Source organism: Sinocyclocheilus grahami, unplaced genomic scaffold (genome assembly GCF_001515645.1).
Source record: "Sinocyclocheilus grahami isolate Dianchi unplaced genomic scaffold, SAMN03320097.WGS_v1.1 scaffold97.1, whole genome shotgun sequence".
Lineage (NCBI taxonomy): Eukaryota > Metazoa > Chordata > Actinopteri > Cypriniformes > Cyprinidae > Sinocyclocheilus > Sinocyclocheilus grahami.
Genome location: NW_015505276.1, coordinates 1,037,814 through 1,052,059, shown reverse-complemented (window position 1 = coordinate 1,052,059; position 14,246 = coordinate 1,037,814).

Sequence of the window (14,246 nt, the reverse complement as noted above, 5' to 3'; positions counted from 1 at the left end):
GCTATCCAGTGCGTTGTGATTGGCCGAATACCTCAAGCGTGTGACGGAAATGTTACGCCCCTACCATACTGTGATGCCTTGTCCTGGCACGAAGAGACAAAAACTTGAAAACAAAAACGGTGTTGTAAATACAACTTAAACACTGATTTCTAGTCGTGTCCTCTTTTAAAAGGCCAAACAAAGTAGTTTCACGGTGGGCTAGAGTGAGCGAAGGCCGGCAGCTTGAGAACGGCGCGGCCGGCGGGCTTGCGGCAACCACATGTGACGACCCCGGGCTGGACTCTGAAGCTGATGTATTTCCTCAGCAACCAGCACGGATCAGCACTAGGCATGACGAAGCGGATATCGTCCTCTTTTGGAAGACCAAACAAAGTAGTTTCGCTTTCACAAAGACACACACTGCATCTCCACGACATGGCGGCGGCAACAATAATACTACAGCGAGAATAAAAGTTACGGCTTCCTCTTTGCGTGAACTTTTGGGCGGCGTTATGCAAATCTTCCCACATCATGATGTAGATATGTGGGGGCGTGTTAGAACGAGCCGTTTTAGGTAGGCGTGGTTGACTCTTAGCTTTTATAAAGAATATCTCTTTGGATTTGAGACTTTAGTCTTTGCAACTTTACAGATCTTCTTTATGCACCAAGAGCTTGTAACACTCCAAAGAGAAAGGAAAAATTTAAATTGCATCTTATGACCCCTTTAAAACAAAACCATGCTAGTAAAAGCTAATCAGACACTGCTAAGCATAGCAACTTATCTAAGACTTTAGATTAAAAACAATTAAATTGGACACTAACATTATGAAAAATTCTATATATACTTTAAAATACTCTAAAGTTTTAGATTAAGATATTTAATTTATTTATATTGCCAAACTGGAATTTCTTTGTGAGCTCAAACACAACTAACACACTAAGACAAAAAACAAACGAACAAACACATTCGTATATATGGAGATATTAAATGGAGATAAGGAGACTTGTTAATCTGTCTTTGAGCCCTGTTTGACTTAATCGTATAAGGGGCCTTGCATTCTCCCACATGATGTATGTATATGGTCATTTGTTAGTGTATTTACATTTGATATTGTGCTGAAGAATATGAATTGTGTTCGGTAGATGGAAATGAGAGCAGACGTTGCCCTCCCTCATTTCTCACAAAGCAGCATGGATGTTCATTGAAGCTTCTTCACTACACCCTGCCCTGGTGTACTCATTTTCTGCAACATATAGAGCCTCAGTTGTTCTGTGGCACATAGCAGAGCTGGTTGCTTACAGAGACAATGGCAGTGATTTGAATAAGAAAAGGGCTACTGCATTATGACACAGTTTCTCGCTGCAGGGGGTGCAGGAGGGGGGACTGGCAAAACACTAACATTTAGGGATGTGGTTTGCCCCCCCCCCCCCCATCTATCACTGAATAAATTAGTGCAAGCAGTGTGTATGGAGTCTAACAAGCTCACAACAACAGTCTAACAGTTTGTTAGAGAGAACAACATCATTGTGGGATAAGTAGAAAGTTTGTATTGGCCTATCTAGTACCAATAAGTATTATTTACTGCAAAAATTAACCCAGAGATTCATAGAATGATTGTTTTCTGAATCCTGTAGCGAATACACTTAGCCTAAAACCATAACATGCATTTTATTTCACAGTTGTGGGTAATTATTAGGTTATCTCTGAAACCTAGTAGTTCGGTGCCATATCAGCTATTTGCTTATATTATTAGAGATTGGTTGATATTAGATATGCAGCTGTGCATGCTTATTTCACCTCATTTTAAATTTAAATATTCAGTGCTGTCATCTAAGCCTTACTTAAAGGGGTCATATGATGCTTTTTTAAAGATAATTATTTTGTGTATTTGGTGTAACAGAATATGTTGACATGCTTTAATGTTCAAAAAACACATTATTTTTCAAATACTGTACATTATTGTAGGTCCTCTATGCCCCGCCTCTCTCAAACACCTAAGTTTTCAACAAAGCCCCCTCCTTTGACAAGCGCAGTCTGCTCTGATTGGCCAGCTGACCCAGTGCATTGTGATTGGCCGAACACCACAAGCACGTGTCGGAAATGTAACGCCCCTTACCATAATCGCGAGCGTCAGCTTTCAAAGTAAATATCAAGACAGTTAATAATGTCGTTAGTTTTACCATCAGGCATCAACACTAACTGCGGTTACTGAAACCACTCCTTCTTTCTTTGCGTGCACATTTGGCCGGCATTATGCTAATATTTCCACATATAGACGTAGATATGTGGGGGTGTGTAAGAACGAGCCGTTTTAGGTAGGTGTGGCTGACTCTTAACTTTTATAAAGAATATCTCTTTGGATTTGAGACTTTAGTCTTTGCAACTTTACAGATCTTCTTTATGCACCAACACTCCAAAGAGAAAGGAAAACCTGAAATAGCATCATATGACCCCTTTAAAGTTCATCTTTAAAAAACCCATATCTATTAAATGTGTCTTTTATCAAATTTTAAATTCAATATCCATTTGATACTGTTCATGTCTCACAGTGTTTTTAGTCTTATTTAAGAGAAAGGAAAACTTGAAATAGCATCATATGACCCCTTTAAAGTTCATCTTTAAAAAACCCATATCTATTAAATGTGACTTTTATCAAATTTTAAATTCAATATCCATTTGATACTGTTCATGTCTCACAGTGTTTTTAGTCTTATTTATTATTATTATTATTATTATTATTTTAGGATTTTTTGATTTATTAAATAGAATAAATTGTATCCATTTCAAATTATCGGTTTATTAGTGTCAGACAAATTTTTATCTTTGGTGTGCCTTCATTTAACAGTATTGGAAATGGTCAAGCAATAGGCTGTTGTACATCTAGGGCTAAGCTATATGTCATATAATAAAAAAAAAAATTCAAACAGAGAAATGGGATACTTCACCAGTTCACCTGCCACAACTCACTAGGAACCATAACTTGAGCACCTGCTCTTATTTGTTGTGGTTTAGCTACCTGATTATTTAATTCAATTTGGTTTCACCACTTTTCACTCTCTACTATTTTTAATCAGACTCTCCTAGAGTATTTATATTTCATTGAGTGTGTACTTCAGATTATCAGGGCTCTATTCTGCTTGTGCTAGATAATTGAAGAATGTTAAGCAACAGTTGTCTGATGTAGCTTCTTTGAGATGTCATTTTGAGTACTTGTGGATTTGGAATGATAACAGGAGGAGTTCTCACCCGCCGCGTTTCGGGATGCCATTTTGTTTATTGTTTTTGTTGTGTACGAGGTTAATTCATGCACACTATCCTGAAGGGGAGGCAATATTTTTTGTCTGTCTGTCAAATTGTGGTTTTGGCTGGCAGATGACTTGGAAAAGATCCATATAAATGGCTCTGTTGTCACAGTGCTCTGATGACAGGGAGCGAGTAATCTGAGTGTGTTTTAGTTAAAATATGTTTTAAAATGGGTTTCGAAGGAACCCGTTGAACGGCAAAATGCATACCATGAAATTTCAAAGCAACACTTCTTATCAGATGAGAATCTTTTGTCCCATTAAGCTTGACATGAAATGTTTCATATGTGCACCTCAGGCAATTAATATGTGTCTATGATATAAAGATGGGTTTTTATGAGCATTTTGTATTTGATATATTGCGCATTTAACGTTAAAGGACATGCTATATTATTTGTTGATTTATGTCAGCAGCGTGTGAAACTGCAGAGGTGTGTATGTGTTTAGAAAGGAAAGTGAAAATGAAGGGAAAGAAAGGTGATGAGGTTCTCGCAGCGCTCTATGGGGTTCCAACATCAGACAAACAAGAAGGTGACTAACACTGTGATTTACTGCCCTGGTTACTGCTGGTGAAGGCAAAATATGGTCTCACGTACGCTTGCCTTCAGCATCTGGGTGCATGTTTAAATGTAGAGGTCATTTGCCTAGATTCTGATTAGTTAAACATCCTATTGATGTGGTATTTCCGAACAAGTAATTCCATGTTAATGGCTGTCATTTGCTCAGCTGTATAGACTCTCACTTGCTATATTGATGTGCATCAAACATCACCACATATTTGAGTACTATTGTGATGTAGTAGTGCTTTGTAATCCTGTCTGCTTTTTTGTTGTTATACTTTTTTTCCTATTCTTTGTGCGGATTGAATGGTACTGTATGTTTGCCTTGTTCTAAATGAAAGTGGGATGGTGAATCTACTTTGTGAAGGTGGACCACCCTGTGGGAAGCAAAGCCAAATGTCCCTGTTCCTCTCTCTTCACCCACTTAACCCCCCACCTCAAACATCCCAGGGGAGATTGCTGATAACTGCACACTGATACATACAAGTAAGTCTTAAAAATAATTGGGGTAATAAGCAGTCGAAGAAGGGAATAAAAGCTGGAAAACTTGAATTTATCAACGAGAGGACGGTTAATAGCGATGCAGAATGGCTTTCGTCATTAATATAAAAACTCACCGGTTCTGTTTTTGGTTTTGAATTGACTATTGAAAATCTTATTAGGAAGGTCTAGATGTTTTTCTGCATCACACAGTGTTTTCCTAAACACTACACCCGTCGTCCATTGTTTGGTCAAATAGGTAAAAACTCATGCCGTTATGTTAGTGTTGCAATGTCAGGCTTCTTTAACAAATAGATCAGAGATTTGAAAACATGCAAATTGCTTATTTACAAAAATAGTTCACCCTCAAAATAAAACTGTCATAATTTACTCACCCACAGGTTGTTCCAAACCTTATGGGTTTCTTTCTCATGCTGAACATACACACACAAAAATATATTTTGAAGTATGTGGGTTTGAACAGTTGCTGGTCCCCAATGACTACTTAGTATGGGAAAAAATACTATCGAATTCAGTGGGGACCAGAAACTGTTTAGTGAAACTAAACAAATCTGTCCTTTCAAAGCTTTTCTGGACATTGAGCTTCTATAGTAAAAAGGTATTTCAACATAAATGCATACTGCAGCTTTAAAACCTTTTTTATTATGTAGCCTTGCTGATAGATTTGGGTATTTGAGACCAATAAAATGAAAAGTGTAATCTCTAGGTTTTTTTTACACACTCAATTAAATATTGTTTTTATAGTAGTATGTTTTATTTGATATTTATTTTTTTAAATTATTTTTACTATTATGCAATGTGGATTAAGTGTTAGTTATACATGACCCTGAACCACAAAACCAGTCATAAGTGTCAAGTTTTCGAAATTGAGATTTATACATCATCTGAAAGCTGAAGTCCTTAGCAATGCATATTACTAATCAAAAATGAAATTTTTATATATTTACGGTAGGAAATTTACAAAATACCTTCATGGAACATGATCTTTACTTAATATCCTAATGATTTTTGGCATAAAAGAAAAATCAATAATTTTGACCCATACAATGTATTTTTGGCTATTGCTACAAATATACCCGTGCTACTGATGACTGGTTTTGTGCTCCAGCGTCACATATGTATGTCTAAATGTATGAAAGATGTGCTAGAAGCTGTTTGTAGCATCAGGCTTTTTAGTGTCTACTACACAGTATACTTAGCCTTGATTGATAAAAGGCTGCGTGAACTGTGACTGTTTAAATGCTGCTACCCTTTTAGCAAGAAGAAGATGTATGTGAACTATTTGTGCTAGCATACTACTTGGCCTTTAAGTGCTAGCAAGCTATGGGGCCTGAAAAGACAATAATGATTTTACCACCCGAGTGCAGTGTGATTTATGTGAGAAAACTCCACTGAGCGCCTGCAGAGAGTGTGGATAGGATTAGAGCCCCCACCACAAAACTCATCATGGCCAATCAGCAACGCAGACCCCTACTAAGAAACGTCATGGCCAATCAGAGAGATACTTTTGTGATCACTGTCTTTATTACCTTAACTTGCGCTATCTCCATGATCAAGGTTTCATGATTATACAACTGCCTGTGGTGATAGCATTGTTTTGTTTTAGACATCTCTGTTTGTATTTTATATTTAAGGAGAGACTATGAGGAGAAGCTGAGGTAAAGGCTTGGACATATCCCTTTATGATTGTACCAGTGATGTCACCATTTTCTGCCTGTAATCATTTCCTGGTCTTTCCTCCATGGTCTGACATTCTCACACCTACCTTCTGCACTCTCTGTTCCTTGCATGATAAGAAATGTAGTCGTTCTGGTAGGGTTGGAAAATGAGGGATATCTCCCTGTAACACCTCTGCATTTCCCAAACAGATAAGTCTCAAAAGTCAGAAATATAAAACTTAAAAAAATAAAAAACCCTGATTCTGAGAAAGCCCAAAGATCCCATAGCATTGTTATATTTTCTTATATTGATGCCAGAATATTGTATTTTTTGTGTTGTTCCCACAAAATAAATATACAGATCAAGTAAAAAAATCCATTACAAAAACTTAGAATATATAAAGAGTACAGCAATTCGCTGTGCTATTTCAAGCTCAGAACTTGGGAAATAAATCAGTTTTTACTATGACCTAAAACACAGCTAGTTACATGGCGAGCGGTCTCCTCAGTTTGACCTCTCCTAGCACATCCCCCCACTTTCCTCTCTCTCAAATTCACACACACAAACACGCATTACACAAAGAGGTTGTTATCCTGGGCAAATATGTGAGCGATAGATCACTGCCTGCATTGTGAGACAAGGTGTTTGATTTTCACACCAGCTCGCTAAGTTATTATTAAGTTGTGTGAAACTGCGCTGCTGTGTTACAGTGTCTGTATATGTGTGGGAGTGAAGGAATGTTTATGTTTAGGGATCAAGGGTTCATTTATTCATTTGTTCATTTATTGTTCTGTTTTTTCTCCTCCTTGATTGTGCCGGATCAAGGCAAATGTGATTTGTGTCCAGTTGGTGGGTTTAATTGCTGATCTCAGGGGTCCAAACCCAGAATTTCTCAGCCATGAGAAAGTGCAACGCTGTCCCATCTCCAGTGCAAACTGCCCGGTCCCTTTTAACAAGTCGTCAGCCCATCAGAATCTGTTCACAGTGTCTTTTACTGACGTCCGTGTTTGTGTGCAGTAACTTGTTGAGTGTGCAAAAGCTGGCTGCTCAGTGTCAGGAACTATATTTCAGATGAGGGCTGGACGAGAGCCAGCTGGTGGAATTCTGAATGCCATTGCTGTGTTTTCGTGTGAAATAACTGCTTAAGTCCACTGTGGACAGCTGCAGGACAGTGCCCCCTCTGCATCGGCCTCCTCCCTAGGGCTGTAAATCTGACTCGAGGACAGGAGTTACTGGCGACTTGTTGAAAAGGGCTCCTGAGAGGGTCCTGAGGTTTAGTGCTCGGGGTCAGGGGCTGTGTTAAAGGCCCTGGAGCTGAAGCTCAAATGCCGATACCCACAGATAACCCATCGTACGCCAGAGGCTACACTGTTGCTCGTCTTTCTGCTCTTCCCTCCAGAGGTTAAATTACTAAACCACACCTACTGATGTGCTTGGGCCTAACTCTGGCGTGGCGTCTGTGTGCACGGAGACTGGTTGAATGTCTGGTCATTTAGTCAGTCTTCACGAAGGAGACCGCATTTGACTAATCTGACAAATAATCGCTAAACAAATAAGTGATGGAATGTCTCGTTCCCTTGGCACTGGTTAAAAGGTCTTTGAAGGGTCTTAAGAGTGGCATATGTTCAACCTAAAATGTCAGAAAGAGACATGTTGAGAAAAATGACTGAATTACAACTTCAATTGATCCTGCATTTGCCTCTGAAAAAAAGAGAAGAAAAAGAGTTTCAGGCAACCCTAGGCCTCTGTTAGACTGCGTCCCTCCCGAGTCAATTGTTCCTCAAGCTTGGTGTCAACCCTGCGCCATCAATCACCCTCTTTCAGAGGAGGGGAGACAGGCTGGGGACACGCCCCTCAGGACAGGGGGGTGGTAGTTCTCATGCCCTCCCCGCCTCGCATAGCCCCACATCCCCACACTCGCAACTCCGACAGCTGGTCTGGTCATTAGAGGTAGGCCGGGACCTGTGGGCCCCCGAACAGCAACGACAGCTGCCAGACCACTGTCCCCCGGCACCCACATGCACTCATTCGCCCCCACTCCAGACCATGATATGTATTATATCTCTAATCTATTGTCATTCCTTTTTGGCTTCTTTAGGGAGCCCTGGGCATATGTACTTAACTCACTTAAGTCACTTACATATGCCTCTTTACTATAGCAAAATCTGTTCGCGTGTTTGCATTTTCACATTTGGCAGTAGTCAACTAGCTTATTAGGTGCAAGGGTTATCTGTTGTCATTGCAGTATGATTGCTGTATAATTGTAATGTGTGTTAAAATACAGAATGCTAATTTAAAACTAGCTAGATCTCAGACCTAAGGAATATATTTTTTCTTTAAAGGCTGGAATACACTACACAATATTTGCTCAGATTTTTCCCTGATTTACAGTCAGAACAATTGACACTAGTATAGACGCAATATAATAGACGCAATTGCTAGCTGAAAATCAGAACCAGCCTGCAGATTTGAATTGACAGATTTCATAAAAATCAGGTAGTGTATGACGGTCACAGAGATTTTTTAGCTTCAGACTATGATTCCATCCAGTAGGAGGAAATCAAACATGTTGTAATGGAAATTAATTTAAAGTCTGGTAGTGTATGATCCCTTAGTCATTATAGTGTATGTTCAGATTTTAAAAGTTGTGTAGTTTATTCCAGACTTAAATGGATAGATCACTCAAAAATGAAAATTCTGTCGTTCCAAACCTGTAAAACCTTTGTTCATCTTCGGAACACAAATTAAGATATTTTTGATCCGAGAGCTCTCTGACCCTCCCATAGACAGCAAAGATCCTTACACGATAAAGGCTCAGAAACGAAGCAAGGAGATCGTTAAAATAATCCATGTAGCATCAGTGGTTCAACCATAATGTTATAAAGCAACGAAAATACTGTGCAAGAAAACAAAAATAACGACTATTCAACAATTCGTCTCCTCTGCATCACCCTATAGCGCCATTTTGGAGAGTATCACATACGTAAATAATGTATGGAAAAAGTATGTACGTAGAAAGCATAAACAACGTATCCGCGTATGGTGCTGCTGACACAGAACAGCATACGTTGTTTACGTATGTGATACTCTCCAAAATGGCGCTATAGGGTGATAAAGTCGTTATTTTTGTTTTCTTTGCACACAAAAAGTATTCTCGTTGCATTATATAATTACGGTTGAACCACTGATGTCACATGGATTATTTTAACAATCTCCTTGCTATGTTTCTGAGCCTTGATCGTGTAAGGATCCTTGCTGTCAATCGGAGGGTCAGAGAGATCTTGGAATGCATCAAAAATATCTTAATTTGGGTTCAGAAGATAAACAGGTTAAGAGGACATAAGTGTGAGTAATTAATGACAGAATTTTCATTTTTGAGTGCACTATCCCTTTAAGCAAAATAGTATATTTGAATGGATACCTGTTTCTACCTCAGAGTATTTGCAACTCAATATCTCACAATTTCAATTTTATTTCTCACAGTTATGACTGTCCTTTTTTTTTTTTGAGGTGGAAACAGGCTTCCATACATTTACAAACACCCTATCAGCGGCTATGCTTCATAATAAATTTGGTTATTACATATAAAAGTGATTTAGGCTGATGACACGCCTGTCTGCCATTTTTTTTGCACGCTTTGTCTGTTTAAAACATGCATTTCTATTCACATTAATCCACTAGGATTAGCTTAATCACAGCCTTTGTGTGATTGCCCACAAAAGGTAATGAAAAGGTAATAGAAAATAAAATCTCATCATGAGTGTCAAGTGTAACACCAGAATTATTGTGTTAGAAGGAAAACGAGGCAAAGCACGAAGGACAGTGTCAGAATGTTCATGCACAGATTGATCATCTTAAAATGATTGAGTGCTTCAGTGTGTTTACGTGTGTGTATCTTGTGCGTGTAAGTGATGAAGGAAAACAGAAAAGAAAAGTGGTAGTTGAGATTACACCACACTCCCTCAGGCTCTTGTTACTCATGCACTACTGGCAGATCTCTGGTTCCCACGCCTCCTCACAGAGGTGAGTGAAACTACACCCACAACTTCACCTGTACGTGCCTGCCTCGGCACAGCACTTTAGCTTCAGCCAAGCTGTCATCTGTTTTTTTTTCTCCTAAGAGAGGACGACAAATTGGCATTAGTACAGCAATAATATCAGCCAGAAGATCACAATGGCAGAGCTCCCTTACAAAAGGGGTATAATTATTACAAACATGGCAATAGAAAATCACTGGGAGACCTCCCTAGCAGAGATATATCAGTTAAGTCCGATATAAACAAGTTTTGTAGAGATATGTAATTTTCTGTCCCATATGCATTTCTTTTTATTTTTTGTATCGCCTCATATTTTTTTCAGAGCACTTACTGCTTTGGTGTGTGTACCTGTTGCATTTTCTTCTTAGGTTCAAAAGCTGTGTTACAACGGGTGGATGCTGACAGCCACCACAAAAGCCCACTGTGCACCTTGCTTGCGGCAACATCCTTAATCACAGAATTTATCACCTTCTCAGTTGTCTAAATCTGCATTTATTGTTATCAGGTTATATTTTTAAATGTTACCACACTCGTCCTCCTCTTCACCACTGAGCATACACTATGCAAGATATTTACTCCAGGATATTATCACACACTGCGGTGCAGCTGCTGTTTTACTTCATCAGAGTGGAAGTTCCTGACAAACTGGCCACTTGGCTGGCTTTACTGAGCCCAAGAGGGGATTAATTCCAAAGAGAGAGAGGAAAAAAATGAAATGCAGAGGGTGGCAAGCAGTTTATTCACGGATTCCATTGGACCTTTAGCTTTAAATCATATTCAACTGACCCAAACCTATTGTTGAGGAAGGAAACTGCCTAAGCAGTTTGAGAGCTGGAGAATGTAATAGCGTGAAACAGGATCGGAGCGCTGGCAGTGATGAAATACCTTGCATACCTTATGCTTTAAGGATAACCATCTTTAACAGAGGAATATTGTGGAGGACTTTCACTCAGCTCCACTGCTCTGTCCACAAATTCGCTCTTGCCAAAACAAGCCATATGGGATTTATTCATCGAGATACACAAAAAAGCATAGTTGCCTTAGCCTTGTTTGTCCTCATAACAGGGTATCTTGTGGTCTGGAGTATTCCTGGCAATGTTTAGCCAAGCCTCTGGATCTCTGTGTCTTCATGTAACAAAAACATATAATGTGAAGTACAGGAAATATAGTGCAGGTTTATTGCGATGTTTTTCTCCATATTTGGGTTCTGTTGGTCAAGTGCATGATCTAGCTTTTTTAGCTAGCTTTTTTTTTTCCGTTCAGCAGCAGGAGGGAAGAAGGAGCAGACATTCCATGTTGGCCCGAGGGCAAGGTGGGGGAGGCTCTAAGACCACTTTTATTAAAATATATTGAAGGAAAACAACAAGTTGCACTGTTGGAGGGATGAAAAATCAGCATGACAGGCTTCTCTCTCTAGAGGCTTAAGTCTCTAGTTGTACACCTCACATCCTACCTCACTTTCGTTCTCAGTGTTGATCTTTTCAACTCCCTATTTGTGCAGCTTCACTGATTTAGTTAATACTTTAAAAGTCCAGTAACTGTAGTCCCAGGATCTCCAATCTGATTTACTCTTTTACTGTCAAGCACTCTGTTTTAAGTCCTCACTCTTTCAACCCTTCATTTCCTCAGTCATTATGTTCCTTTCTTTGTGAATACAATAGCCCACTGCCTCAGGTGAGGGTTATTGCACTGGGTGTGGTTCACCGTCCACGACTAAGGAGTCACATTCCACTGACCATGTACAATACCCAATCACCGATATCCTGGCCCTCCTCTTTGTCAGGGTGATTAAATAACCCTGCCTCTGGCTGCACTGACCCTTGTGACCTAGTCTGTGTGCGTCAGTGGACACTGACTAATTAGAAACCCAATAATGCAAGAGAAAGCAGCTTTTCACCATGGCTCTCAGATCTCTGATCAACCACTCACCTCTACTGAAAGCAGATGAACATTTATGTCATGCACTTTAAAAATGTAATTTTCAGTCAGGCTGAACCATTTTTGTTTTTTAGTCTTGATGTATGCTTCCAATCAGTTCGAAGTTTCCAATAGTAGCTTGCTTTGTCAAGCTTTTATACATGTGAATACTTTTTGTGTTTATCTGGGTTCTAAGTATGAAGGCAGGCTCCTGCACATGCATCATGGTACTCTTGTGAACGCGCATCGAAGACTGACACGGAAGAGAAGAAATGATTGAATGAAGTCATTATTTTTTGTTTTCTTTGCACACAAAAAGTATTATCATAATATTAGGGTTGAACCACATATGTCACATGGACTATTTTAACGATGTCCTTACGACCTTTCTGGGCCTTGGTAGTTGATTTCTAAGCAGGGTCAGAAAGCTCTCGGATTTCTTCAAAAGTTTCTTAATTTGTGTTCCGAAGATGAACAAAGGTCTAACGGGTTTGGAACGACATGAGGGCGAGTAATTTTAATTTTGAGTGAACTATCCCTTTAAATTAGCAGACATAGATAATGTGATTGTAGTTCGCCTTCACCCACCATGCACACACATTAATCAGACAGTTTGGCTTCATCACTATGCATTTGATCCGGAAAACAGCGATAATACGCCGCATGCATTTAAACTTTATTCTTCTGTGGAACACAAGAAAATAAAATATTTTGAGGATTGTTTTTTGATCTAATGAAGGCCAGCATTCTTTAAAATGTTCTTTTGTGTTCACAGAAGATAGAAAGTCATACAGGTTTAGAATGACATGACTATGGGTTCGTGAATATGACATAATTGGCATTTTTGTGTGAACTGTCCCTTTAATACTTGTTATTATTACATTAGAAAAGTGGCTTCATTTAGTGTGGCTGCATCATGAGAAGGAATATTGCGCACTGAAGGGAATCTCTAACATCCACAGTACTGTGTTTGATTTGCCAGAGCTCTGAAGTGGGAAAGCAATGAGGCAATCCTGGCATTCCAGGGCTCTGTCGTGTCGTCTCCTGGTCTCTAATTTGGGAGCAGCTGTCGGGCTCTGCAAGACCTCAGCCATCAAAGCCCATCTAAAAGGAGGGGGGGGGGGGCACTGAGGTCAGCCCCATAGAAAAGCTCTAACTCCCCAGCACACTTTCCAATCTCTGGTAGCTCATGCCAAGTACACAACACCTGCACCAGGTTAAGCACAGTGGAGATTACAGGATGACTGTAAAATTATTGCGGGCCATAATAAAGAACCAGTAAAAACAGATGGCCACTATTGGCGTTCCCAAAGCGACTCGACGCAGCTCGAGTTCCTGAAGGGGAAACTCTCCAATTGGGAATAGAACACTTGCTGTCTTTTCAGATCAAATTTCTCTCTTTATCAAGGTGTCCTAAGCAAACTTTACAGGAAGTTTAATTGAACTTTGCAGGAAGTTTTTCTGAATTGCTCAGTTTGGACACCTTCGAGTTCTATGCTTGAAGCTATAAACAATGAAAAAACTAATTAAGTGCCAGATTTTGTGTTGTTTTAAAAAGTAAGTAGAGACTTTTAAATAAGTACAGTTTTTTTTCTTTTTTCACTGTGAAATAAAAACATTTTGTTAGCCTTACATTTCACAACCTCAGTGAAACACAGTGATAGTGATTCCTTTATGATCGTAGGTACCCATTAGAGTGTAGGTTCTCACACTCTGGTGGGCTTGTTGAGACACACATATCCTTGAGGATTCCAGAAGTGGTCTGGTTTCAGCTCTATGAAAACCGTTAATTACACCATTAACTCTTCTACAGGTCCTAATTAGTGGGAATGAAACTGTGTTCCAGATCAGGTGCATAGTGATTGATTTATCTCTCACTGTCTGCTCTCTCACTCCTCCTCTCACATGCCCTCTACAGGTCATGTTTACGCAACTGTAGTGACAGTTACATTTAGTTTTCCTCTCTTCATCTGGAAACCCCAAAAGTGTTTTTTGAATGTGATGCTTTCAGGGCTTTATAATTTAAGATTGCATGCATTGTGAAATTGACCAAAAATAGGATCAGGACCAACAGTGCTATTTTCTTGTGGTGCTATTTCAACAGCTTGTACCAATTCAGCTCCTTCCTTATTACCGTTGGACAAACAGAGGAAGAAGTAGTAAATCTCATATCCCAACAATAAGATCAACCCTGGGGCTCAGGCAGGAAAAGAAACTGTACCAGTGGGACTCAGGGCCCAAGGGGATGTGGTGGTGGGGAACTGCTAACCAAAGATAAAGGGTCATCTGT